General features: G+C 41.8%; 1 protein-coding gene across 3 annotated transcripts in view; it reads right to left on the reverse strand.

Annotated features, from left to right (window-relative positions):
• The window catches only part of ANKRD55 (ankyrin repeat domain 55), a 171,484-nt gene that overhangs the window by 125,836 nt on the left and 18,249 nt on the right, over positions 1 to 27,399 (reverse strand). The gene's annotated exons all lie outside the window — the stretch shown is intronic.

Here is a 27,399-nt window from a genome sequence, read left to right on the forward strand (position 1 = left end):
ACCCTACTGTGAAACTAGGCCACAATACCTAAGCTTTTTTTCTGCACAACGCCTCATGGGCTAGGCTCTTTTGCCGATATTGGGGAAACATTTGTTTCCGCAAGGTCCATTTTTTTTTCTTTTTTTTGTATATTTATTTTCTCTCCACATGTGACACCGTGAACTTATAAATGTGTTTTTCTTTTTTACTCTAGGATTCTAGGCCACGGCTCTTCTGGCCTGCGCTGAAGTCCAGCGGAAACATCTGAGAATCTGTGGCCAACCAGTTTCTTCCACCCCTGCCTTTGGGGGGGTCTCTCTTTGACAGAGCCCCCCATCTAGTACTCCCTAGTAGTCGTTAGTTAGCTTCAGCTGAGCATGAGGAGAGGGTTTCGCTTTACCCCGTCAGTCTTGCTCCCTAGGAGGTCAGGGAAGGGTCCTTCCTCTTCGGAAAGAGACTAAAAGACAACCCTAAGTGGTAACATGCACTCTTTAAGGTTACTTTTGGTATTTACTTTTTGCACACCGCCATATAAATTCCACCCCTTGCCTGTCAGAAGTAATGTACACTGAGTTGTGCATGCACAGCTCAGATTACATGTACAACACCTGTGTGGGGTTAGGTATCTCCTGTGCCATTCAAGCGGACAAACAGAGCGAACGCAGAAGGAAGACCAGCAGAAGAAGGAAGCATGCAAGCAATGACAGTGCAGACCATACTAGCACATTATGGCATAAACCTGCAGAGGACCTGTTTATAAAATATTTTTGAGCAGCTTAATTCTACTTTTAGCTGCTCAAATATTGTACTGTGCTGTCACCTAGTGCCCCTATTGTACTGTGCTGTCACCTAGTGCCCTGGTTTTGTAGCAGCTTAAAGCAGTATTAAACCCAAAACCAAAAATGTAATATATTGCAGCTTACCAATCATTAGATGCAGTGACTGTATTTGTTTTCTTTTTTTAGGCTTTTTTCCTGTTTTCCCCTGGTGAACTGGCCAGTCTTATGCCTCCTGTATTCTACAGACACCACTCTGGATGAATGAGCACAGGGGCAGATTTGGACAGCAGCATTGTCAGTTTGGGGTGAGGGGAGTGTTAAGTGTACTAGCTGATTTAATTACAGTAACAAATTGAAGCTGGACTCCTTCAGATGAAGAAAAAGAAAAATACCCATGAAGGCTCAAAGGATGCATGACATAATTTTGGCCTAGGCCAGAAACCAGCCAGCAATGGAAGAAATGGGTATATGAAAAAAATACTGCGCCAACTAAAGTATCGGGAGCAGCCAACATAACAATCAGACCAATTGTGAATCAAATAAAATAACAAAATGTGGCGCTAAAAAGTGGTGTTCATTATTAGGCAGGACAAACCAGAATATTCGTCTGGGTGTCAAGTATGCGTAATAAAGATTTAATGAAAACTAAATAAGAAAAACACAATTGAAGTGTATAAAAAGACACAGATGTGTCTGTGAATCTAAACCAACTGAGATAATGTACAAAAAAATCCTCAATCTATAAGGACATATACACATGTGTGCAACAAACATTAATGAGTGCAAACAAAGTAAATTGTAAACTAAATGAAGGATAAACCTTAAAAAATTCATAATGTGTTCAAAGCAATGTAAAGTGCATATTAGCAGATATACTGCAACCAAAACAGGTATGTATAAAAGTCACAAAATGTTCGTGAAATGAGCAAATATGATCATTTGAGGATTTGGCTTATGGAGCCTACAACGGAGAATACAGACTGGCATACGGAGCCTTCAGCAGAGTGTATCAGACATCGACAGCTGGAACAAACTCAGAGGTGATGTACTAGTTGAGTGCCCAAAGCATGTGTAAGCAAAATAAACACTCTTACCGGAGCAGATGGACTCACTAGCCGTACGGCTGAGAGTCAACCGGGCTTATAGGCAGAAGGCCAGGATGGTTGTCCCAGGGGGAACCGATCAAATTCCACAGCCAGAATTGATGTTGGGGTGGCCACGTCACTCACCAGTCATCTCCTCAGAGTCTTCCTCTCCTCAGAGTCTCCGCAATAACAAGTAGTGTGATGATGGATAAATCAGGTCTCCACAAACGACATGGAAAGGATGTAGCCCTCAATGAGAAAAATATCTCAACATAGTGTGAGATTGCTCAAAAAAGTAATTTTAATAAAAAAAATTCCAGATAAAAGCATTCTAGGCTCCTTAGACCAATGAGGAACCAAGTGTAAGCAAATGTTAAAAAGCGCTTACATGAGTTGTGGCATAACAGGCATATCAAAAGCCGACGCGTTTCATCTACATAAGACTTCGACTGGGGTATATCCGTATGCCAGTCTGTATTCTCCGTTGTAGGCTCCATAAGCCAAATCCTCAAATGATCATATTTGCTCATTTCACGAACATTTTGTGACTTTTATACATACCTGTTTTGGTTGCAGTATATCTGCTAATATGCACTTTACATTGCTTTGAACACATTATGAATTTTTAAAGGTTTATCCTTCATTTAGTTTACAATTCACTTTGTTTGCACTCATTAATGTTTGTTGCACACATGTGTATATGTCCTTACAGATTGAGGATTTTATTGTACATTATCTCAGTTGGTTTAGATTCACAGACACATCTGTGTATTTTTATACACTTCAATTGTGTTGTTTTTCTTATTTAGTTTTCATTAAATCTTTATTACGCATACTTGAAACCCAGACGAATATTCTGGTTTGTCCTGCCTAATAATGAACACCACTTTTTAGCGCCACATTTTGTTATTTTAATGGAAGAAATGTAAATAAAAAAAAAAAAAGAAGAAGAATACTACACTCCTATCTATGTACTAATGCTAGCAGCATAAGGATTCAAAATAGTTAATGTTGATTGAGAGAGTTTAGTTCTGCTTTAACCACTTGCCATCCGGGCCAATTCAGACACTTTGCTCCTACATGTAAAAGTCTATTTTTTTTGCTAGAAAAATTACTTAGAACCTCCACACACACACACACATTATTTATATATATATATATATATATATATATATATATATATATATATATATATATATATATATACACATACACACACATTTTTTTTTTGTTTAGCAGAGACCCTATAAAATAAAGAGGTGGGTGTTGCAATTTTTTTATGTCACATGGTATTCGTGCAGCGGTTTTTCAAACGCAATTTTTTGGGAAAAAAAAAAACACTTTCATGAATTAAAAAAACCCAAAGCACTAAAGTTAGCCCCATTTTTTTGTATAATGCAAAAGATGATGTTACGCCGAGTAAATAGATAACTAACATGTCACGCTTTAAAATTGCGTCTGGCCATGGAATGGCAGCAAACTACGGTGCTTAAAATTCCCCATAGGCGATGCTTTAAACGCCTTTACAGGTTACCAGTTTAGAGTTGCACAGAAGGTCTGGTGCTAGAATTATTGCTCTTGCTCTGACATTCGTGACAATACCTCACATGTGTGGTTAGATTGCCGTTTACATATGCGTGTGGGTGTAACTTATGCGTTTGCATTTGCGCGTAAGCACGGTGGGACAGGACGCTTGAAAAATTTTTTTCTTATTTATTTTATACAAAAATATTAGACCCCAAGTTTCTCCTCTGGCCTCCTACACAGACGATCAGACACAGATCGGTCTGATCGGCTGCTTACCTGGCCTCTGGTGGCCAGGTAAACAAAGGCAGAACCAGAAACTACTTGTCGCTCTCGGTTTCTAGGGTTATAGAGAGAGGGGAATAATGTCAGATCTTCTCTCTCTGTACAGGGCTGCCATCGCCGCCAGCCACATCACTCCCGGTCTCTGCGATGGGACTGGAGAGGCTGGGAGAGGCAGCGGTGGAAAGGAGGGTGACACCAATCCACCACTCGCAGAAGTGATTGAGTGGCTAATTAGCCACTCGGCTCACTTCCGCCTTACTCCGAATCGCCAGCTGAAAAGAATGATACCAGGAGGATGCCTGTAGGTGCAGGCATCATCCTGGTATAACCACTGCAACACAAGGACGTCCATTTATGGTCCTTGGACCTTTTTGGCTGATCTGTATACCAAGATCACATGACAAACTGCAGGGTTTGCCCGAGTGCTAAGTGTTCAGGTAGGAGGAGATTTCCATTACAGCCTGTGTGCTCATACTGTTATGGGAGGAATCATCCATCAATCAAGATGTGTGTGTGTCATCCCACCCACTGTGTTCTTTTTTAGTTACTGGGCATGGAGGAGGAGGGAGGGACTGGGCTGTCATTTAGGATCTGTATACACACCCAAATGTGTGATGTCAATACCATGTGATCTGAATAGCTCAGCTCAACCAAGAAATGTTCTCTCCAGCAGACTAGACCAAACTGAGCATGTGCAGCTTTACTACTGTGACTGTCTTATCTGGCCTTGCCAAGAGAGACCCTGCAGGAGGGGGAGGATCTGTCCATACAGGATCAAAGAGCCTTTTTACACAATACAGAGGATTAACCCCTTAAGTTCCAAAGTGAGTATAACAAGCATGCTACTCTGCATATACAGAGAGATGTTACTGTTGTGAGTTTAGTAATGCTTTAAGGTAAATCTCCACATTGGTACACAGATGCCAAAAAGAACTGGCAGAGGTTATAACTCTCCTTTAAGCCTCGTACATACGCTTAGATTTTCAGACGACTGAACATCCATTTTTTTGTGGCATGCTAGTCTTATTTCGAAAGTGAAGAGGTTACTCACAATGCGAACATTTTCGTACGACAGAATACAATGTCAGATGCGTAATCTTGCTCTTACGATTTTTTTCGTACGAAAACCGTACTAATGAAACGAAAATCAGACTTTGAGTTCACATCCGACAAAAATTATAGTCTTCACATCCAGCTTTTGTCTGATGAAAAACCGGAATCGGCTGTCGAAAGCACCGTACTAACAATCCGAAAATCGGCAGACAGCTCGTCGTATGGATTTTTCCATCCAATTTTCGTATTTGTGTGTATGGGCCAATAAAAAAAAAAAAAAAAAAAAAGTTTTGCCTATAGTTAAACTTTAACCCTGCAATAACTAATCAAGATACCTGCTCACTGAAAATACACCATTCTTTCCCTTTAAGTGGGTCACATTCACAGATATGTCTTCAGAAGCCAAATTAGACCATGGATTATATTAACAAACTCAGAGAGTTATCTTTTTTTAGTACTAATTTATATTTAAATGTGCACAAAGATTAACATCTGTTTGCAGATTTTCTTTTCTTGAAAATTTTCTGAAAAATCTATTGAACTAAACTTAGTTTATTTTTAATCTTTGAAGGGAATTGTTGAGTGTGTATTGTCTGCTGTACATAAGCATGCTGTCTGCATTGCAGTCTATAGTGCTGCAGTGCAGATGTTGATACAGCAGATGTTAGTATCAGTATGTTATTGTTCTTAAAGTAGAACTCTTTTGAATAATCATTCAGGAAGGAAAAATGGAACTAGAATTATCACACTACAACAGCAAAAGCAAGGAATGGGAATAGGGGTGGAGGGGAGGGGTATGTACATAGTGCCCAGCTTGCTGAGAGCTCTCCAGACACGGATGGGGTGATGGGGATGGGCACACATTTTGTTTCAGATTTGATCTGACAGTTAAATCAAAATGACCAACTACTATTTAGTGTGAGGGGTTCCCTGGAGCAGTGGTTATATCCAATCAGCTAAGCTCTAATGCCTCTTTCACACGGCCGATCCGTTCAGGTCCGCCTGTCAGTTTTTTAGGTGGACCTGAACGGACGCTCCATAGACCTCTATAGAGCGTCGGATGTCAGCGATGTCAGTGACATGTCCGCTGACATCTGACCCGCTCCGATCCGAAAAAGTGTGACGGAGGAAAAACCTACTTTTCCATCCGTCTGCGGATCGGATGACGACGGACTCTATGGTCCATCGTCATCCGATCCCCCATTGGGGAGAGCAGCGCTCTGACAGGTCCGTCGCTGCACAGTGTGCAGAGACAGACCTGTCATCTGCCTGCTCAGCGGGGATTGACGGAGCGATCCCCCGCTGAGCAGAGCGGGCTCCGTACACGGACACGTCCGTGTGAAGGAACCCTTACACTACAACCTGAAGGACATTTTTTTCCTGCTCTCTCCTGTAAGGCTGGGTTCACACCACTGCAAATTGGATGCGGCTCCCCCACATCCAATTCAGCCGCATCCAATTTGCGATAGCAGGAGATTTTGACCAGCTCTCTATGGAGCTGGTTCACATATCTCTGCTGCTGAGCGAATTTGCACAGTAGTCCTGTGCGTCTTTTGATCTGTTTCAGGCCCAAATTCAGCCAAAAATTCGGGCTGAAATCAGACCTGAAACAGTGAACCAGGATGCACCCGAGCCCTGCTGGGAGCCGCATACAGCGATGGTGTGAACCCAGCCTAAAGCTTTGCAAGTAAAGTTGAATTCTACATTCCTTGAGATCTCAGTGCCTCATCTTAACCGGTTCCCAACCGGTTCACGCAGATATACTGTGGCAGAATGGCTCTCCTGGGCGAAATCCCATACATATATGGCTTTGCCCAGGAGAGCAACCAGAGGGCGCACGAGCGCCGCCGAAAGCACGCGTGCGTCTGCTGCACAGCAGGGGACCCGATGCGCGGCCGGCAGGCTCGATCGCCGGGGGCCATGCGCGATCGTGTGCACAAGCGGCAGCACGGGGGTGTGTGTGTGTGTGTGTGTAAACACACAAATTTCTGTGCTGTCAGAGGAGAGAAGACAGATCGTGTGTTCCTACAAAGTAGAAACAGCGATCTGTCATCTCTCCTAGTTAGTCCCATCCCCCCACAGTTAGAACACACACATAGGGAACACAGTTAACCCCTTGATTGACACCTAGTGGTAACCCCTTCCCTGCCAGAGAAATTTACATAGTAATCAGTGCATATTGATAGCACTTATCGCTCTGTAAATGTCAATGGTCCCAAAAATGTGTCAAAAGTGTCCGACCTGTCCACCGCAATGTCGCAATACCGCTAAAAATCGCAGATCACCGCCATTACTAGTAAAAAAAAAAAAAATGCCATATAAATGCCATAAATCTTTTCCCATAGTTTGTAGATACTATAACTTTTGCGCAAACCAATCAATATATTGGGATATTTACTATAGCAAAAAGTAAAAGATATTGGTGTTATTTACGAAAGGAAAATTCACTTTGCACTACAAGTGCAAACTACAAGTGCACTTGAAATTGCACTGAAAGTGCAGTTGGAAGTGTAGTCACTGTAGATCCGAGGGGGACATGCAAGGAAAATAAAAAACAGCATTTTAGCTTGCACATGATTGGTTCAGTGCAATTTCAAGTGCACTTTGCACTTGTAGTGCAAAGTGGATTTGCCTTTCTTAAATAACCCCCATTGTGTTTTTTTAAAAATTGACGCTCTTTTGTTTATAGCACCAAAAAAGGTGATCAAATACCACCAAAAGAAAGCTCTATCTGTGGGAAAAGAAGGACGTCAATTTTGTTTGTGTACAACATCGCACGACCACGCAATTGTCAGTTAAAGTGACGCAGTGCCGTATCGCAAAAAATGGCCTGGTCATTGAGCAGCCAAATTTTACGGGGCTGAAGTGGTTTTAACACATAACCAACACAACTCCCTCCTCCTTCCTGCTTCTTTGAACCTCCTTCCTGTTTCTATAAAGTTGTATGCATGGCAGAATCAAGTTTACAGAATGATTGAGATATTTGCAACACTCTGAAGTTTTTATCCATTACCTTTGCCTTTTTATTCCCTGTGCATTGCTAGCTGTCATCACATAGCAAAGCCTGACTGAGTATTGGTGTGTTTACATTCAGCCTGTCTACAGTCAGCACTGTACAGTGTAGAGCAGCCTTTTTCAACCAGAGTGCACAGACACCCTGGCGTGCCTTGAAGTTTCTTCAGGGGTGCCTTGGCAAAATGGCTAAACACTGATCAAAAATTGTATACAAGCCAGCAGATGGATCAAGTCTGCCTTTTAGTTACACAAAGCCATGGGTTTTCATTTTGCACCATTACAACTTCCTAGACACTGACATCCTAACAACCAATGATGTCATCAGTTAATAAGGAGGATGTCTTTTGCCTCCACAGCATCCTTGTTTAAACCTCCTGTGCCTCTCTCCCTCAGCACTGGGGTGACATTAGCTGATGGAGAGAAATTAAGGGAGAAGAGAAACATTGGAATGCTAGTTAGTACCAGTGTGCAAAAGTGTTTTTGCTTTGGAAGAATAAATCAATCTACGTGTGTGGATGTTGCTGTATTAAGTAAAGCTATTAGAATAGTTTTTTACATCTTAGAGTGGGGTGTCTCGAGACTGTCCATCATTTTAAAAGGGTGCCTTGACTGAGAAAAGATTGAGAAACATTGGTGTAGCATGTCTCAGACCAGAACTGAGAACTAGATTATAAGACTTACCTATAGTTAGTGAAAATATCTCCGAAACGTGTACCAACCAAACCTGTGACATCACTGGTGCATTCGCTCTGAAGGAACGGACATGGGTGCCGTTCCTTCTGAGCCCCACGCTGTGAACGGTGGCTTCCGTGCCCATGCGCGGTATTGACAGGATTGCGGCTCCGGCCAATCACGATCAATTCCGCAAACCCATAGAAACTCCAGGGAAAAAGTCAGCCGTCTCAGCAGTGTGTGGGCGCCGCTGGAACAACTTTGTTCTAAGGTAAGTATTTCATAATGAGTTAGTATGCAATGCATACTAGCTCATTATCCCTTTGTCTTACAGGGTTTTTTTTTTTTTCAGAGTTTGCAACCTCTTTAAGCATATGCAGTTTTTGATCTGTTTCTCCAGTAATTACATGAATGCAATTCTTGAGCTTTTCAAAAAACTCCTCAGTGTGAAAGCAGCCTAGCAGCCCAGGTATTAAGTGGTGGTCAGGGTTTTCGGAGACTCCAAGGTGGATTAGTGTATCCAAGTGTACCATAGGGTTTTAAATTTATCCCACCTATCTTGCTCCTGAAAGAGTGGGCATTTCATTAGATGCCCACAGCATGGGATTGTGGCGGTTTTTGTTTAAAAAAAAAAAAAAAAAAATTTTTTGTGTCACTGTCCCTTTAAGGTAGGCTTGACAGGGCACGGGTTTTCCAGGCGGGAACAACGTGACCTTGGGCGGGAAAAACACGTGTTTTTGAAAGGAAGACATGTGAATAGGGCTATATAAGACCCCCGCAATAAAGCGCCTGTCAGAAGTGTGACCCAGAGTGATTTGGTGAGCTCCACAAGCTAGCTATAATACGGAGCTTGCCTTATCGCCTGAGGTCATGAAGACTCTTCTGCGCCAGGTCATGGAGAGAGCAGCGGCTGAAGGAGGGGAAGAATGGATGAGAAAATGCCTGACCGAAGCACAAGCAGCGCCGGTAATCGGAGCGGAAAATCCAGCGGCAGGTCCGTCTGATACCGGGAAGAGCAGTGAGCCAGTCATGGCGCCGCCTTTGCTTCTCCCTCCCAGCCAGTCCTCTCAACCCCGGAAGATACAGCGCAGCTTACCTCCAGAGCGTTTGAGTTCTCCTGGGGCATCGCGCGAACTGGAAGATTCTCGCGTTGGTGACGCTGTAGCGGACGTCAGGCCGGCACAGCTGCGCAGTGGGCAGCGCGTCAGAAGAAAGAAGAGGGCCTTCTCTCCTTCTCCGGCTCAAGTTCGAGAAGGGAGGGAGCGTGCGCAGAAGTCTCCTGCTACAGAGCATATTTTTCCCTTCTCTTTGCAGGTTACCTCAGACTCAGCATCACGAAACAAGGCTACAGCATCGCAAGTGTCTGGGCTGTCTCAGCCAGACATTGCAATGGCTCCTCAGACGTCCGGAATTACTGCTGATGCAGCCAGTGCACAGAAGCAGAGCAGTAATACAATCAATGAGCGCTCTTCTACTGATTCCATTAAGACTGGTGAGTTTCACCAACAGTATTTGTTTTCACAACTATTAAATTCAATTACAAAATTTACTGAATCTTTGAATAATCAGCAGCTGTCAGCAAATGATTCTTCTCCTGCTGCTGTATGGTCTGATATGGTAAGCGATACTTTGCCTATACACAGGATTGTTGCTGGGGGTGATAAAATTATTAGCAATATTCCAGAAAGTAGTAGTGTTTCACCTATGTTATCTCATATTCCTGAAACATGCTACAAGGAGGTCCTACCGTGCAATATGTCACCTTTAGGTTTTCATTTAACATCAAATATCAAAGAAAAGATTTGGAAAAATAAAAAGATTTTATTGATTTATTGACATTGCTTCCTAATAGTAAGGATATAATATTTAGAAATGACAGAAGATCGGAGGATGTTGAAGATAGGCGTAGAACAGCACCTAAATCTTTTTACAATTGGTTACAAGCCTTTTGTATTTTTGCAGCAATAATGGGTGAGAAGTTTCCAGAAAAATGTAGTGGTTTGTTTCAACACCTTGAACATATTTTGGAAGCTTATAGGAATTTTGGGGGTTTTGGCTGGTATAGTTATGATGAGTCATTTCGTCAAAAGCTGGCAATTTATCCGACGCTTAAATGGGGTATGAAAGATGTTGGGTTATGGTTGAATCTTATCCTTCCACAAAAATCGTTTTTTAATAAACAGCCAGCTAATACTCAAAATGTTTTTACAAATCATAAGAAAGGTTTGTGTTTCGCGTTTAATGAGTCCCAGTGCAAATGGTCTACGTCGTGCCGTTATAGACACGAGTGTTCCTTTTGTTTTGGGTCTCACCCCTTATCAAAATGTTTTAAAAGGACCTTTGCGAATACCCAAAGCAGGGACAATTCAAAAAGCTTTCACACCGGTGAAGCTGGAAAAAATGTACCCTTGGCTTCTGCTGTATCCAGACAAGGCGAAAGCGGACATTTTAATTGAGGGTTTTTCTTTAGGTTTTAGGTTACCAGTTTTTTCTGGTATAGGTTGCCAGGTAGTAGAAAATCTTAAATCTGTTCAGACTCATAGTCAAGTGGTTAGAGATAAATTGATTAAAGAAATTTCAGCTGGTAGAAGGGCGGGTCCTTTTTCATCCCCTCCGTTTAATAATTTTCGTGTATCACCTTTAGGTTTAGTCCCAAAGAAAGAACCTAATTCATGTCGCTTGATACATCATCTTTCATTTCCGAAAGGCAATTCCCTAAATGATGAGATTGATGAGACATTGTCATCTGTAACTTATGCTACATTTGATGATGCGATTGCGATTATAAGAAAGTTTGGTTTTGGAGCTTTATTAGCAAAGTCTGACATTCAATCTGCTTTCAGATTATTACCCATTGCACCGGAATCTTTTAATTCATTGGGTTTTTGTTTTGAGGGTGCCTTTTTCTATGACATGTGTTTACCTATGGGATGCTCGTTGTCTTGTAGGTACTTTGAGACTTTTACCACTTTTTTACAGTGGGTACTTATACACGAATCTGGATATGAGGGTATTATCCATTATTTAGATGATTTTCTTTTTATAGGTCCTCCAGATTCACCAGTTTGCGCTTTGTTGTTAAAGTTATTTTTAGCTATTTCAGAATTTTTTGGTATTTCTATTGCCTTTGAAAAAACTTTTCTTCCTGCTCCTGTTATGGAATTCTTAGGTATACAAATTGATACTAATTTATTCCAATATCGACTTCCTTTATTGAAAATTTCTCGGCTTCAGGAATTTATTTGCCGTTTTTTGCGTAGAAAAAAATTTTTATTAAAGGAATTGCAAGCTTTTTTAGGTTTATTAGCTTTTGCGTCTCGCATTATGCCAGTCGGTCGAATTTTTTCCAGAAGATTAGCTTTAGCAATGTCAGGTTTTAAATCTCCTTTTTCGCATATTCGCCTTACTACAGAACTCAAAGATGATCTGTTGGTTTGGTCACAATTTCTTATGGATTACAACGGGAGAACCTTTTTTCAGGAAGAATTTGTTTTTTCAGCAGATTTGGATTTGTACACAGATGCTGCAGGATCACATGGTTTTGCAGCTATTTGGCGTACTCACTGGTGTTGTGGCTCTTGGCCTCCTGTTTGGGTTTCAAACAAGACAACAAAAAATATTGTTTTGTTGGAATTGTTTCCCATTGTGGTCGCTTTCGAGTTATGGGGTGAATTTTTTGCTAACAAAAGGATTTTGGTTCACTCAGATAATAGGGGAGTACTTTTTGCATTAAATTGCCTCTCTTCAAAATCGATCGGAGTAATAAAACTTTTTCGTTATTTTGTATTATTATGTTTACGGTTCAACATCTGGGTTAAGGCGAGACACGTTCCTGGTAAACGAAATATAGTAGCTGATGCATTATCTCGTTTTCAGATGGCTCGTTTCAGACAGTTTTTTCCGGAAGCGGATCGAGTCGGTCAGTCTTGCCCAAATCATCTGTGGGATTTGATCTAGCCACAGTTTTCTCAGCTATTAAAAATTCTGTAGCGCCAAAAACATGGATCGAATATTCGATTGCATGGAATAGGTGGCTTTCTTTCAACAATGACATGGGTTTTTGTGGTTATGATCCTACGGAACAATCGGTATTGACTTTTCTTTGTACTTTAATGCAACAAAAGCTCTCTTTCCACCATATTAATAAGAGTTTAGCAGGAATTTCTTTTTTCTTGAAATGTTATAATCTGCCAGTGTGTAAAAGTTTCTTCTCTGTTCGTCAAGCATTGAAAGGATATAGAAAAAAGACTTTTACACCTGATTTACGTAGGCCAATCTCTATAGACCTGTTAAAAAGGCTTTGTTTAACAACACCTTTGGTATGTAATTCGGAATATGAAGCGTTGTTATTTCATGCAGCTTTTGTTATAATTTTCTTTGCGGCACTTCGTATTTCCGAATTATAAATGGGGAAATTCGGGCTTAAAATTGGAAGAGGTTTCAATTTCCACAGGTGCGGTAAAAGTTTTTATTAGTAGATCCAAGACTGATACATTTGGTAAAGGGATTTGGTTAACATTACAGGCATGTGGGGACCCTGTTATCTGCCCTTATGTGACACTTGGTAAATATCTTTCTTGCAGACCTTCTTGTTCGGGAAATTTGTTAGTTCATCTAGATTTTTCCCCTCTTACGAAATATCAATTTTCAATCATTTTTAAGCGATGTTTGTCACATTTAAATCTTTCTCATCTAAGATTTTCGACCCATTCTTTCCGTATTGGAGCTGCCACAGAAGCGGCTAGACTGGGTCTTAATGATTCAGCTATTATGCGGTTGGGGCGGTGGGAATCCAATCGTTTCAATATATATGTTCGTCCTAATTTATCTCTTTAAAATTTTAGGTTCCAAGCTTTTCGTGTGGATAATTGGGCACTCGTTTGTTCATTGGGCCCATAAGAGAGCATGCAGACGTTGTTACTCTTCCAACCTTTCTTTATCTCCTGATTCTTTCAAAGTTCTGTGGAAGGGCATTCGTGGGCTACAATGGATGAATCTGAATCTTCATCTTTCAAAATTGGCTCAGTTATGGCCTACTCCTGCAGTTTTAATTATCCATGTAGGTGGTAATGATGTAGGTAAATTTAAAACATTGGATTTACTTTTTATGATTAAAAATGATTTACAGTTCTTTCAGTTTTCGTTTCCGGAAACTCGTATAGTTTTTTTCAGAGATTGTTCCTCGTCTTATCTGGCTATCTTCTTCTGACAATAAACCTCTAGAAAAAGTTCGAAGGCGTGTGAATCATTCAATTGAAAAATTCATGCCTCTTTTGAACGGATTTTCATTTCGCCATGTGGATCTGGAAGGTGGTTTTTCTGGCCTTTATAGACAAGATGGAGTTCATTTGTCTGATGTTGGCCTAGATATTTTTAACCTGGGTTTACAGAATATGATTGAAATGGCCGCGGTTTTGGGGTAGGCCGTTTTTGTTTTTTAACAAAACCGGCTGGTGGGGACTTTTGAATGTTTTATTTAAGGTACTCGCTCGAGTTCTATGACTGAGCGAGATATTTTAATGATTATTTAAAGAAAAATGAATTCTTGGAATATTTTAATGAATTTTATTTAATTATTTATACCAATAAAGGTGCCGCGGCCATTTTTATTACCAAAAAAAAAAAAAAAAAATATATATATATATATATATATATATATATATATATATATATATATATATATATAAATAATATAAGATTGATTATTTATTGTAAAAAAAAAAAAAAAAAAAAAGATTTAATAAATTATCAAAATAAGTTGTTCTGGTTTGTATTATTTCTTAGTGGTAGTGTCAATTCAAATACAGCCTACATTCCCATGAAAGAGTGGGCATTTCATTAGATGCCCACAGCATGGGATTGTGGCGGTTTTTGTTTAAAAAAAAAAAAAAAAAAAAAACATTTTTTGTGTCACTGTCCCTTTAAGGTAGGCTTGACAGGGCACGGGTTTTCCAGGCGGGAACAACATGACCTTGGGCGGGAAAAACACGTGTTTTTGAAAGGAAGACATGTGAATAGGGCTATATAAGACCCCCGCAATAAAGCGCCTGTCAGAAGTGTGACCCAGAGTGATTTGGTGAGCTCCCATCCCTCCCACCCTGTCGCAGCACTTTTATGTGGTTTGTCACCCTTGGATCAAGGGGGGACTTTTGAATGTTTTATTTAAGGTACTCGCTCGAGTTCTATGACTGAGCGAGATATTTTAATGATTATTTAAAGAAAAATGAATTCTTGGAATATTTTAATGAATTTTATTTAATTATTTATACCAATAAAGGTGCCGCGGCCATTTTTATTACCAAAAAAAAAAAAAAATATATATATATATATATATATATATATATATATATATATATATATATATATATATATATATATATATATATATATATATATATAGAAATAATATAAGATTGATTATTTATTGTAAAAAAAAAAAAAAAAAAAAAAGATTTAATAAATTATCAAAATAAGTTGTTCTGGTTTGTATTATTTCTTAGTGGTAGTGTCAATTCAAATACAGCCTACATTCCCATGTGTTTGCATCTCCTCCATCAGCATAATATAATTCACTATGTCTATCCATTATATACCTTAAAAATTTTGCACCAAAATTAATACAGTGAAACCTCGGATTAGGGGCATAATCCGTTCCAGGAGTATGCTCGTAATCCAATGTACTGGCATATCAAAGCGAGTTTTCCCATTGAAGTCAATGTAAACGAAAAAAATTTGTTCTGCATTGACTTCAATGGGATGCAATACCACATGCAGCCAGAGGCGGGGGGCGCCAGAGCGCCTCGGAAACGGCCAAAAAGACCCGAGGGACACTTCGGCTGATCACGGCAAACCCCGGAAAGACTCCGTTCACGAGCCTTTCCAAGGTTTGCCGAGGTCAGCCGAACTGTCCTTGGGCCTTTCCGTGCATTTCCAAATGGCGCCAATCGACGACTTTTGGCTCTGCTTGGCTCCAGCGGTCCCCACCTCAGGCCAAAAGCGGTACTGCACACCGCTTTTGGCCTGAATCCTGATAGTTTAGCGAGACAACATTTGCAAACCGAGTTAGGATTTCTAGAAATACAAAACCGAGGTACCACTGTATATAAAATCACACACCCACCAAATGTGCAAATATGACCCCCTAGCTTCCAGGTTTTATTCCCAAAGCTTAATTGAACAAGCTGAAGTTTGCACCTGATTGGCTACCAGGCACAGTTGCACCAGATTGTGAGTGCACCAGTTTTAGTAAATTCCTCCTATGTATCACGTCATCATAAGTAAATCTTGAAAGTGATGTTATGAATTCATAAAAAAAAATACAAAATAAAAAAAAAAAGAAGAAAAAAAACAGTAGCTCTTTATTCTAATGCCCCGTACACACGGTCGGATTTTCCGATGGAAAATGTCCGATCGGAGCGTGTTGTCAGAAATTCCGACCGTGTGTGGGCTCCATCGGACATTTTCCATCGGATTTTCCGACACACAAAGTTGGAGAGCAGGAGATAAAATTTTCCAACAACAAAATCCGTTGTCGGAAATTCCGATCGTGTGTACACAAATCCGACGGACAAAGTGCCACGCATGTTCAGAATAAATAAAGAGATGAAAGCTATTGGCCACTGCCCCGTTTATAGTCCCGACGTACGTGTTTTACGTCACCGTGTTCAGAACGATCGGATTTTCCGACAACTTTGTGTGACCGTGTGTATGCAAGACAAGTTTGAGCCAACATCCGTCGGAAAAAATCCTAGGATTTTGTTGTCGGAATGTCCGAACAAAGTCCGACCGTGTGTACGCCCTATAAGAGTTATGTTAATGTTGTAATTGACAGAAACCATAGCAGCCAATCAGATGTCAAAATGAAAGATCATTTCTGACCGGATGCCATAGAAGATAGTGCAGTTTTCATTTTACTTGCTGCCTGATAGAATAAGCCAGTGAGTGATGCGAGTGTTAAATTTTGATTCCTGTGACCTGCCTTTCCTCGAAATGACATTTTAACAAGCAGGTGGAAGTGGAGGAATCCCCGCTGGGGGAAGACTTGCCTGAAAGTCATGTCTCACACATTCATGCTGTTAGAACCGGCTTCCCACTGTGCTTCACTGATCTCTCAGCCACAGACAAATGCTGTCATTTTTTAACCATAGTATTCAGCTGTAGTATCATCCCTGAAGGAACAAGTAAAAATTATCCTGAAGCCAGTATGATGATTGCTGGTGTACAAACTGCATAGAGTCAAGACTTCATAATGATTTCCTACCCTAGTCACTACCCAGCGATGTGCCGGAAATAACAAATGTCACTACGGCCTCCCCCCACCGCAAAGTCACACTCTTCTCCTCCAGTTTTCATGCTCCAAAGCAGGTTTCCATTTTACTCATTACTACAAGACAAAACACACCTATCTTATTTCAGACAGTTTGGTAAATGGAACCTAAGGCCCAACTCCAGGAAACTTGAAAACTCTCCCTTGCAGTGGGGCTGTGCCTGCACTGCAAAGGTTAACTGCTCGTTTAGGTCTAGGGGGCATAATAAAAAAGAAGATTTACTTACCCAAACCTCTGTGCTGCTAGACCCATCCCTACAACGTCTTCTCCACGCTCCAGCAGTCTGAGGTCCTGCATTGGACATGATGACACTAAAGCCGCATACACACGATTGGATTTTCCGACGGGAAATGTGTGATGACAGGCTGTTGGCGGAAAATCCGACTGTGTGTACGCTCCATCGGACAATTGTCGGATTTCCTGCGGACAAATGTTGGGTGGCAGGTTTTAAAATTTTCCACGGACAAATGTCTGTTGTCGGCTTTTCCGAGCGTGTGTACACAAGTCCCTTAGCCAAAATTCCAAAGTACAAACACGCATGCTTGGAAGCAAGGACGAGCCAGAAGCGGTCGGTCTTGTAAACTCGCGTTCGTAATGGAGAATTAACATTCGTGACGCAGCAAATTCTGAAATGTCGAAATGCAGCACACATTCTCTTCTTTAATGGGATAATAATGAAGCTGCTGATACTGATGGAGTTATTGCAAAAAAATTTTCATAGGGCTTTTTTCTTCTAGTGATATCAATAATATTATTATGTTTTTTTTTTTTTGGGCACGTTACCACCACACCATTATCCCCTAGTTTTTAAGATCAAAGATACAACTATGTTGGTGTCCCTTGTTATTTTACATTGTATTTTTTTTAAATGCAACTGCCTACTCCCAAACTGTCATTTGAAGTAAAACACATAGCCAAGTATTATTCTACACAATTTTTTTTATTGTGCATTAAAAATAGAAGACAAATAAAATTAGATATGATATCTGCCAATAGAACTTAATCAAAAAGTGCATTCTATGCATCCAAAAATATAGAAAATATACCAAATCAAATCATTAGTCATCAAAAAAAATAATGTCAAAGCAATATCTTCAAGGCCAATAATAAATAACACGTTATCTCCTCCGATTCCACAACATGTCTGGTTGACGAAGGGCTGCTCAGAAACAAACTGAAAAGCACGAAATGAAAAGCGCGAATCAACACTCACCAAGCTTCTACTAAAACGAAATTAGTAGAAGGAGCCCAAAGGGTGGCGCAAAAGAGCTGAAAAACCACTTAGTACGTCAGTACGTTCCTGTTTTTTTGACCAACAATTCCTTGCCGTTTGTATGCAAAACAAATTTGGGCCAACACCCTTTGGACAAAAGTCCGCGGTTTTGTTGGCCAACAATCGGATCGTGTTTACGAGGCTTTAGGGACAGTCCACCACTGAAGCACGGAGGAGCACCATCTGCCAAAGGAAGTGGAGGATTGGGTACAGTACTGTACAAAGGTATTAGGTAGGTGTGAAAAAATGCTGTAAATTAGGAACACTTTCAGAAATAGAAATGTTAATAGCTTATTCTTACCAATTAACAAAATGGAAAATAAATGAACAGAAGAGAAATCCAAACCCAAAATTAAATCACAATTTGGTGTGACCACCCTTTGCCAGTGCTAATGGCACTGCTGGACATCTTCCGATATCAAAGGGAAGTAAGCATGATATATCATTCATCTGCTAGATTAAGTTTTCCTAGCTGACCACTGCATCTACAGTTCTCAGTATTGCCCGATCAATGGTGTCCTCAATGCTAAGAGATACAGGCAGATACTTATCCATCGCGCCATACCATCAGGGAGGCGTGTGATTGGCCCCAAAGTTATTCTGCAGCAGGACAATGACCTCAAACATACAGCCAATGTAATTAATAACTATTTTCAGCGTTAAGAAGAAGAAGAAGAAGTCTTGGAAGTGATGGTTTAGCCCCCACAGAGCCCTAATCTCATTATCATCAAGTCTGTCTGGGATTACAGGAAGAGACAGAAGGATGTGAGGCAGTTTACATCCACAGAAGATGGGTGGTTAGTTCTCCAAGATGTTTGGGACAACCTACCCGCCAAGTTCCTTCAAAAACTGCATATAAGTGTTCTTAGAAGAATTGATTAAAAAAAAAAAAAAAATAGAAAAGATCAGGCGCCTGCTAAAAACCCATGTGGGAGAATTAGTGTTAGTCCTATGGGTCTTAGCTGCTTAGGATCCCTCCGGGGGGAGTAGAAAAGAGCTGCAACAAAGGTTCCATATAGCACTTAGACTCTGGTATAATGTTTTATGTTGGTGTGGGGGGAAGACACAGTCTTTCAATGATGGAAAACAGCCTTCTGTGTTAAAAGATAGTTTACTGAAAAACATTAAAAAACTTACATGGGGTTTGCCAATCAAAAGCCAATAGTTTTAACCACAGATGTTAGTTTCCATCGGATTGTGCCTTTCCTTGGATAAAGGGGTCCAGGTGTGTCACTGTATGTCAATGGTATCATAGGGGTGGACAATGGAGGAGCCTCTGTCCCGTTCCTGAGAGAGTGTTGTGTCAACCGAATAATCAGTGGATCTCTGTGCAGGGAGACCATGCAGGGGCGCGTTCTGCTATTGGACCTCAGTAGCAAGGTAGATGGTCAGTTGGGGAAACTCTGTATTAAGCTTCCTGCTTGTAACTCCCCCCACCATCGCACCGATCATCTGTGAGGCTGCCTGGGACCCCCTTGCTGAGCTCAGGACGCCGGGCCCGGTACAACAGGGCCAAGCTGTACTAGCTTAAAGCTGCCCTGCCTGGCGCCGCCCCTGCAGAACCAAGGACAGTCTTGGTCCGAGGACAGTGTCTTCAGTCCGGGGACGTCTGGTCACCCTAGTTTACATACACTTTAAAGCCCAACTCGGGGAAACCTGAACATCCTGACAGCCGCTTCTTCTCTTCTCCCTCCTGTGGTTGTCAGCTGCTTCATTGAAAGCCATGCACGGAGATTGTTGCTTGTAACTCCCACTACCGCCGCACCGATCATCCCCCACTGTCCATCAAATGTCCCTTAATTTCTGGGCCCCCCGTGCCCTCGTCCTGGTGTCCTCCTCTGCCTCCTCCTCTTGCTTCCCGGGTCCTCCTCCGGCTCCACACCTACTCCTGTGGCTTCCGGTGTCCTGCGGCTCCCGGGGTCCTCCTGCGGTTCCACTTTGTGCTCTTCAAGTCCCCCTCTCGTCTTGGATCTGTCAGGAAGGAGCCGGTATATCTGTCATTTACCCACTCCTTCCTTTTCTGAATGCACAGTCAGTGATCAATGCCTCTGTGCATTCATAACTGAGCATCATAAACTGTTTATGACGCTTCAGTTTATGAATGAACAGGAGCCACTGTCTCCTGTCCATTCATTCTGTGCCCTCAGTCCCTTTCCCTGTCTCAAAGGGGAGATGTTAGGGGTCCCCTGTTATCACACCAAAGCCCCCGCCCCCACACCCCCAACAGGGCTGATAAAAAAAGAAAAAAAAAAAAAGAGTAATAAATAAATATTTAAAAGTTACATTTCAAAAATAATAAAAAACAAAATAAAAAAAAAAACACTGACACCATCCACCCCCCACCCCAAAAAAAAGAAAGCATTGTAAAAAAGTAACAAAGAAATATAAACTGTATAATAAAAAAAAAAAAAAAAAAAACTGACACCATCCACTTCTCTACTGATACAATCCACTGCCAACCTCCTACCCCTAAAAAGGAAAAAAGAAAAAAAAATTGTGAAAAAAAAAAATTAATTTGTAAAATAAATAAATATACGGTATACAATTGTAAAAAATGTATAAATAAAATTGAAAACTACTGACAACATCCACTTCTATACTGACACAATCCACTGTCCTAATGATACGACCCACTGCCAACCTCCTCCACCAAAAAAGAATTGTGAAAAAAAAAAAAAGAAATTAAATTGTAAATAAAATAAAAATACATTTGTAAAAAAAATGTATAAATAAAAAAACTTCTGACACTGTCCGCTGCTCTACTGACACACCGTCCATCCATAATTGTCCACAGCCCACCCCCCACTGAAGCACTGTGAAAAAAAATTATAAATATAATTGTAAAAAATAAAAAATAAATAAACTACTGACACCATCCACTGCTCTACTGACACTGTCTACTATTCTGCACATACTACCCACCACCATATACTCCACACTCTTCTCCTGAACATAATACTCACTGCCATGTACTCTGCACTTTGCTCCCTTAGCTGAACATTATATTAGTGTCACTGTTGATGTCAGTGTCAGTTAGTCAGTTAAGCCAGCCACAGATGATTAAAATCTTGCCTGGTTTAGCAGGGAATGTCTAAAATTCAAACCATCTATGGGAGCACCCCTGAACTCTGTACATAGCGCACCCCTGAACTCTGTACATAGCGCACCTCTGAACTTCTTTGGTAAGAATAAAATACAAAATATGCATTGAAAAGTTTATTTTCTATCTTATCTTCTTAACATCTGATCGTCATATCCCCTAAAATTCTAATTAGTATCTTTTTTTTTTATCTCAGGGACGAAATGTGAGAAATAACTTATATATCATACAATCATTCCATAAACACATACCACATACACTGCATATATCATTTGAGGAAAATATGCTTATAAAAGTAGTTTACCATTTGCCAATAAAAAAAAATATGTCCCTGGATTTAATTTTAAAAATCTGGTCACCATAATTTAAACCCACTAAAATTGAATATATAATAGCTTAGCAGTCTTTAGATGTGGTGGCTGCATTTTTTGTTTGTTTATTCAGCCTCTCTTCCATTATTTTCACCGGTTGATCCTGCCAACAACACACTTCTTGTCCTATGGTGACAATGTGTACACTGTGCTGTGCTATCTATGAAGAAGCAACATTATCCCCCTGAGCTACTCTCCGGATTTGCACTACAGAATACCTTTTCTTATTCTAATCATCATTACATGAGGGATTTGTTTTGTATTTCACAAAATGAATTTTAAAGGAGTTCTATGGTTACAGCATGCCTCTTTATTTTTACCATCATTTGACAATCCAATATACTGTAAGATTACTTGAAAAATCTGCTTTAATGTTGTGAGTGCTGCCTGTCTGCTGGTCATCTCTTTCCACAACTTCCTGTATTTACTGCATGCTTTGCAGCTTCTCCTCTGCTGTTTACTTTCAATTTCTAAGGACTACATATCCCATGGTACCTTGCTGCCTGCAAGCAGTGATTCCTGTACTTACTCCGCCTCCTGAAACTCCTTCTTTGTGCCCCTCTGTGGTTCAGAAGGCAGGCTCTGTGATATGTGTGACACAGCAGTGCCTACTTACAGGGCATAGTGAATACATCTGTCAGAATTCAAGGAAGTAAATGTACTATGAACTTCAAGATTGTTAATATTAACAGGAGTAGGCTAGAAATGGAAATTCAATGTGGAAATTAATATATGATTTTACATTTTTGCTATATGTAGCGCTTAACCCCGAAGGAGCGGCTGAATATTTGCTATATCTGTAATTCACGTTTACTACTCAACCCTCGCAGCCCATAGATTTAAAAGTCACAGTCCTTAATGCTTTTTCTTAATGCTTTATTCATCAACATAAACTGGGATGGGAGAAGGACTTCCTTTGAAATGCTCTTTTGTTACATTGTCATCTTTCAACAATTCTTACAGAAAAATCTATTAACAATTGTGGATAATCAGGAGAACATTTTAAACGATCTCTTCACTCAGGGACGATGGAAGTAGATTTGATAGAGAATTCGTTGGTAAAGAGTCACTCTGAATAACTTCTTCATCTGGATAACTAAAAAAGGAACGATCCATATCTCTATATGTGTACTTGCAGCTTCACCGCTACCTCTTTACCACTACTTCCCACCGGCATGGTACTTCCTAATTAGGCTAAAGGAGAGCCACTCTGCACAACTCCTCCCGCTTGACTGATTGGAATCCCAGGGCAATGCTGAACTCAAAGTCATAGGCCATTACTGCCCATCTCACTGACTTGTGCACCAACAACCCTCAGTCTCTGGCAGTACCTGTCCCTTGGGCTTTCACTCACGTGATCAATAGTCCATGTGCCACTCATAAACGATCAATCGCCCAGTTTCCTTCCGCTTTGTTGCTACTTCATCCGCAATGATTCTCAGTTTCTCTAACTCTTTGTGGCCCGCTCCCTTCCCTGCAGGGGCGGCCTACGACATCCACGACCACTCGCTGTAAGATGTCGTCTGTTCCTCCATGAGGATTGGATCTCCACCCTTCTCGTTAGGGTGAAGCTCCATTGGCTCCCCGGAGGGGAAACCCTCCAACTTCCCCTCCGGGAACCAGGCTGGCTCTCTCGCTCCTCAGAGCAGGACTGGACTCGAACTCCCCCCGGGCACCATGTGACCCCGCTTTTATATGAGAGTCCCGGGATTACCAAACAAATTAATGATTGTCGGAGACCAACACATAAACTACCTGTCACTCAAATATGGAAATTAACCAAACAGGCCTGCTGTAATAGCATCAGCCTGTCTAAATTTACCTGTCATAGAAAGCTAACAAGAAAGGTCACCTACCTAAAAGTAGGTGTCCGCTACATATAGATATGCATTACATTTTTTGTTCAGGGCACAGGACAAGGAAAAGATGGTTTCTGGCAGGATCAACATGTTTTGTTTTTTTTCTTGTAGAAAATAAGCTTAACCTGGAAAAAAACCAAATGCAGCCACCACATCTGAAGATTGCTAAGCTGCAATGGAATACAATTTTGTTCTTGGGGTTAAATATACTTTAACATATAGGTAAATCATATGTAAAACCATTTTTTTTTTAAATTTTAGGCTTAGATAGATAACAATCAGAACTTCTGTTGGATTTCCTTTTGCAGATCCCCCTCCGCCTTGGGGGAGTGCAGGAACTACTTTTTGAAATCTGTGCGGTGCCACAAAGTCATCGTCGTCGCACTGATTGGGATGGTGCTGTTGCCAGCAATAGGCTGTGATTTGGCATGTCAAATTGCGCTGATGTGAACAGGGGCTTATTGTCATGATTCAGGGACGAGCCCTTGACTCCCCGAGTGACAGCGTGTTCCACCAGGACTGATACTAAACAGCTGATCTGCCCGAGCTACACGAAGCTACGACCGAGGTGGGGCAAGTGTGACGTAAGCCCGAGTCGCCGCAGCGTCTGCTTGTGCTGTTTAGCGAGGAGTCCCTGCCTGCAGCGAGCAACTCACTCTACAGGTACAGCTTGCGAGCTGACATCGGCACAGGAGGAGGCCAGATGAGACATAACAATTCAGGACAGTGAGTACTGAGACCCAATGGTGTATGGTACTGGTCATATCGGCTGCTTAGTTTTGCAGGGGAAGGATACCTACGTGGCATGGGATCCCCCCGCTTTAGCAGGCCAGACCTGAGCAATCCTCTGGGAGTCCTTTATATTGCTACTCACCCCGGACTCTATCAAAACTTAATGGAACAAGCTGAAGTTGCACCAGATTCCATGTGCACCAGTTTTAGTGAATCTCCCCCTGTGTTCCATTCACTTCCTGCCCCCTATAGACAATAGGTTAGAGGAAACCTTTTCAAAGTATAAAAATCCACTCTTATCGGCCACTAGAAATGCTACCATCAGAAGAATTCCCCCATTCCTGTTCTGGTGAATTTTCCTTACTTTCAGTCTTGCTGACAATGGTGACCAGGACAAATAGAGAGGCTAAATTTCCCCTGTGGAAACAGTCACCAATAAAAACTTCTGTAACATCTCTAAAATGTACCCCTTTTTAACGAATGAAATCGCAAAGCTGCACATTCCCTCCCTTCTTATCTCTCGCCTTGACTATTGTATCTCCCTTCTCATAGGCCATACTCTACACAGGCTATCCCCTTTTCATTCTATCATAAAAGCTGCTACTGCTAGACTCCTCTACCTTACCAGTCGCTCAGTGTCTGCCACCCCTCTCTGCCAATCCTTCCACTGGTGTCCTGGGGTTTAGTCAGGGATGCTCCTCACAGATTTACTTGCTAGGAGTATTTACCTTAGTGAATTGTTAGAGAGCCATTGAATTCTCCCCAAGTTTGACCTTGTTGTACTTTTCTCTTCTACCACTAGGTGGCCGGGCACTTGGCGGTACTAGATATGAGGACAACTCAAGGTCAGGTTATGGGTATATGGGGTATCTCAGCCAATGAGCAGGGTTTTTTCTTGAATCCCTTGGCCTGCTGGAAGAGCTTATATATTTGGGTGGAGTCAGGTGATCTGGGTTCGGGGCCACCTGGACAACTGTCTGGGTGGACGTGTGTCATACTCTCTGGCCTGCTAGGCCAGAGATTGGGCCTATCCTGGGTGCATCTGGCTGTCAGGCTGTGTGAGGGCCTATCCAGAAGTAAGAGGGCAGTGCAGAGTTGGGATTGTGACTTGCAGCCCAACCAGAAGTGACAGTTCTGCCAGTCGGAGAACCTGATGTGGTCGGAGGTAGAAGGGAAGCTGTCGCCATAAAGGGACCAACTACCTTTACCAGGGAACACAGTGAGTAACTGAAGCAAGTAACGGATCAGCATTCTCACCAAACAGGAACGGTGGAGAATCGGGAAACTTCAGGCAGTGAACAAGTCAGGGACCCAACTAACGGAGGTGACGCTTGCAGAGCAGCCTTGTGAGTCAAGCCAGGGACTGAGCCGGTTAGCAGGGGTGAAGCTTGAGAAGTATCTGGATTGCCAAGCTAGGGACCCAGCAGGGAAGCGTGGGTGACGCTTGAGGTAGATACCACTGCAAAGCTTTGAGGAGCTCCAGGGGCTCAGAGTCAGTGAATCAGAGCGTCCAGTGAGAGACCAGGAGCTCAAGGGGCTAAAGAACTACAAGTAGAAGTTGTAGTGAAGCTGAGAGGACTGCTATTGTATTAGGAACTGTTAAAGACTGTTACCATAGGAGACAGCACACGTGCAGATGTGGTGCCTTGCTGGGGCCTTTCCCTGTAAGGCTGTCCTCCTATTGAAGTCTCGGAGTCTGCCAATTTAAATTGCAACTGCTTAAGGGTGTCCTGGCCCTAACCATTTTTCCCTCATAAAAGAAAGACTGTAAAAGAAATAAAAATCTCTTTTGCATTCAAGAAGTGTCTGGCACCCAATAACTTACACCTTGCACCCACTATGCCTCACAACCCACTACTTACAGGAGGATGTCAGCTATCTTTGGCCTTAGAGGTTCTCATTAGACTGGAAGAGGCTAAAGACTTTGCTACAGTGGTTTTGCTTAATCACAGTGAAAGATTGGTAGTGGCAATCAAGCAAGTCATCTTCCACCAGATGGTGGACGGGGCTAGCAGGACTGTGATTGGCTTCAGCAGTGACCAATGACAGTCCTCCTCCTACTGGAAACAGAGCCCGACCCCCCCCTAGCAGGGCTGCACCCAATCTCTTCCCCATCACAAAAGCTGATGATCATAGCTACAGCAAAGTTAGAAAACCAAACAATGTTTCCCATCTTTTATAATGTGTAGGGGCACAGTGCCTCCCCCTCAGTGCAGGTGCGGCGTGGGGAATTCTGAAATTGGAATGCATTAGTGTCTCACTGACACTTCCCTGCGCTGCTCTGCTGATGGGGAGTTGAGTGCCGGCAAAAGAGGCTTTATGTGCCGCTTGCGGCACCCGTGCTGGGGGTTACCTACCCCTGGATTACATTATCTCACAAAAATTAGTACACCCCTCACATATTTGTAAATATTTTATTATATCTTTTCATGTGAAAACACTGAAGAAATGACACTTTGCTACAATGTAAAGTAATGAGTGTACAGCTTGTATAACAGTGTAAATTTGCTGTCCCCTCAAAATAACTCAACACACAGCCATTAATGTCTAAACCGCTGGCAATCAAAGTGAGTACACCCCTAAGTGAAAATGTCCAGATTGGGCCCAATTTTCCATCCCCGGTGTCATGTGACTCGTTAGTGTTACAAGGTCTCAGGTTTGAATGGGGAGCAGGTGTGTTAAATTTGGTGATATCACTCTCACTCTCTCATACTGGTCACTGGAAGTTCAACATGGCACCTCATGGCAAAGAACTCTGAGGATCTGAAAAAAAGAATTGTTGCTCTACATAAAGATGGCCTAGGCTATAAGAAGATTGCCAAGACCCTGAAACTGAGCTGCAGCACGGTGGCCAAGACCATACAGCTGTTTAACAGGATAAGTTCCACTCAGAACAGGCCTCGCCATGGTCAATCAAAAAAGTTGAGTGCACGTGCTCAGCGTCATATCCAGAGGCTGTCTTTGGGAAACAGACGTATGAGTGCTGCCATCATTGCTGCAGTCTGAAGTGGTGGGGGTCAGCGTGTCAGTGCTCAGACCATATGCCGCACACTGCATCAAATTGGTCTGCATGGTTGTCGTCCCAGAAGGAAGCCTCTTCTAAAGATGATGCACAAGAAAGCCCACAAACAGTTTGCTGAAGACAAGCAGACTAAGGACATGGATTACTGCTGACCAAGATAAACTTATTTGGTTGAGATGGTGTCAAGCGTGTATGGCGGCAACCAGGTGAGGAGTACAAAGACAAGTGTGTCTTGCCTACAGTCAAGCATGGTGGTTGGAGTGTCATGGTCTGGGGCTGCATGAGTGCTGCCGGCACTGGGGAGCTACTGTTCATTGAGGGA

The sequence above is a fragment of the Aquarana catesbeiana genome, linkage group LG01 (genome assembly GCF_042186555.1).
Source record: "Aquarana catesbeiana isolate 2022-GZ linkage group LG01, ASM4218655v1, whole genome shotgun sequence".
Taxonomy (NCBI): domain Eukaryota; kingdom Metazoa; phylum Chordata; class Amphibia; order Anura; family Ranidae; genus Aquarana; species Aquarana catesbeiana.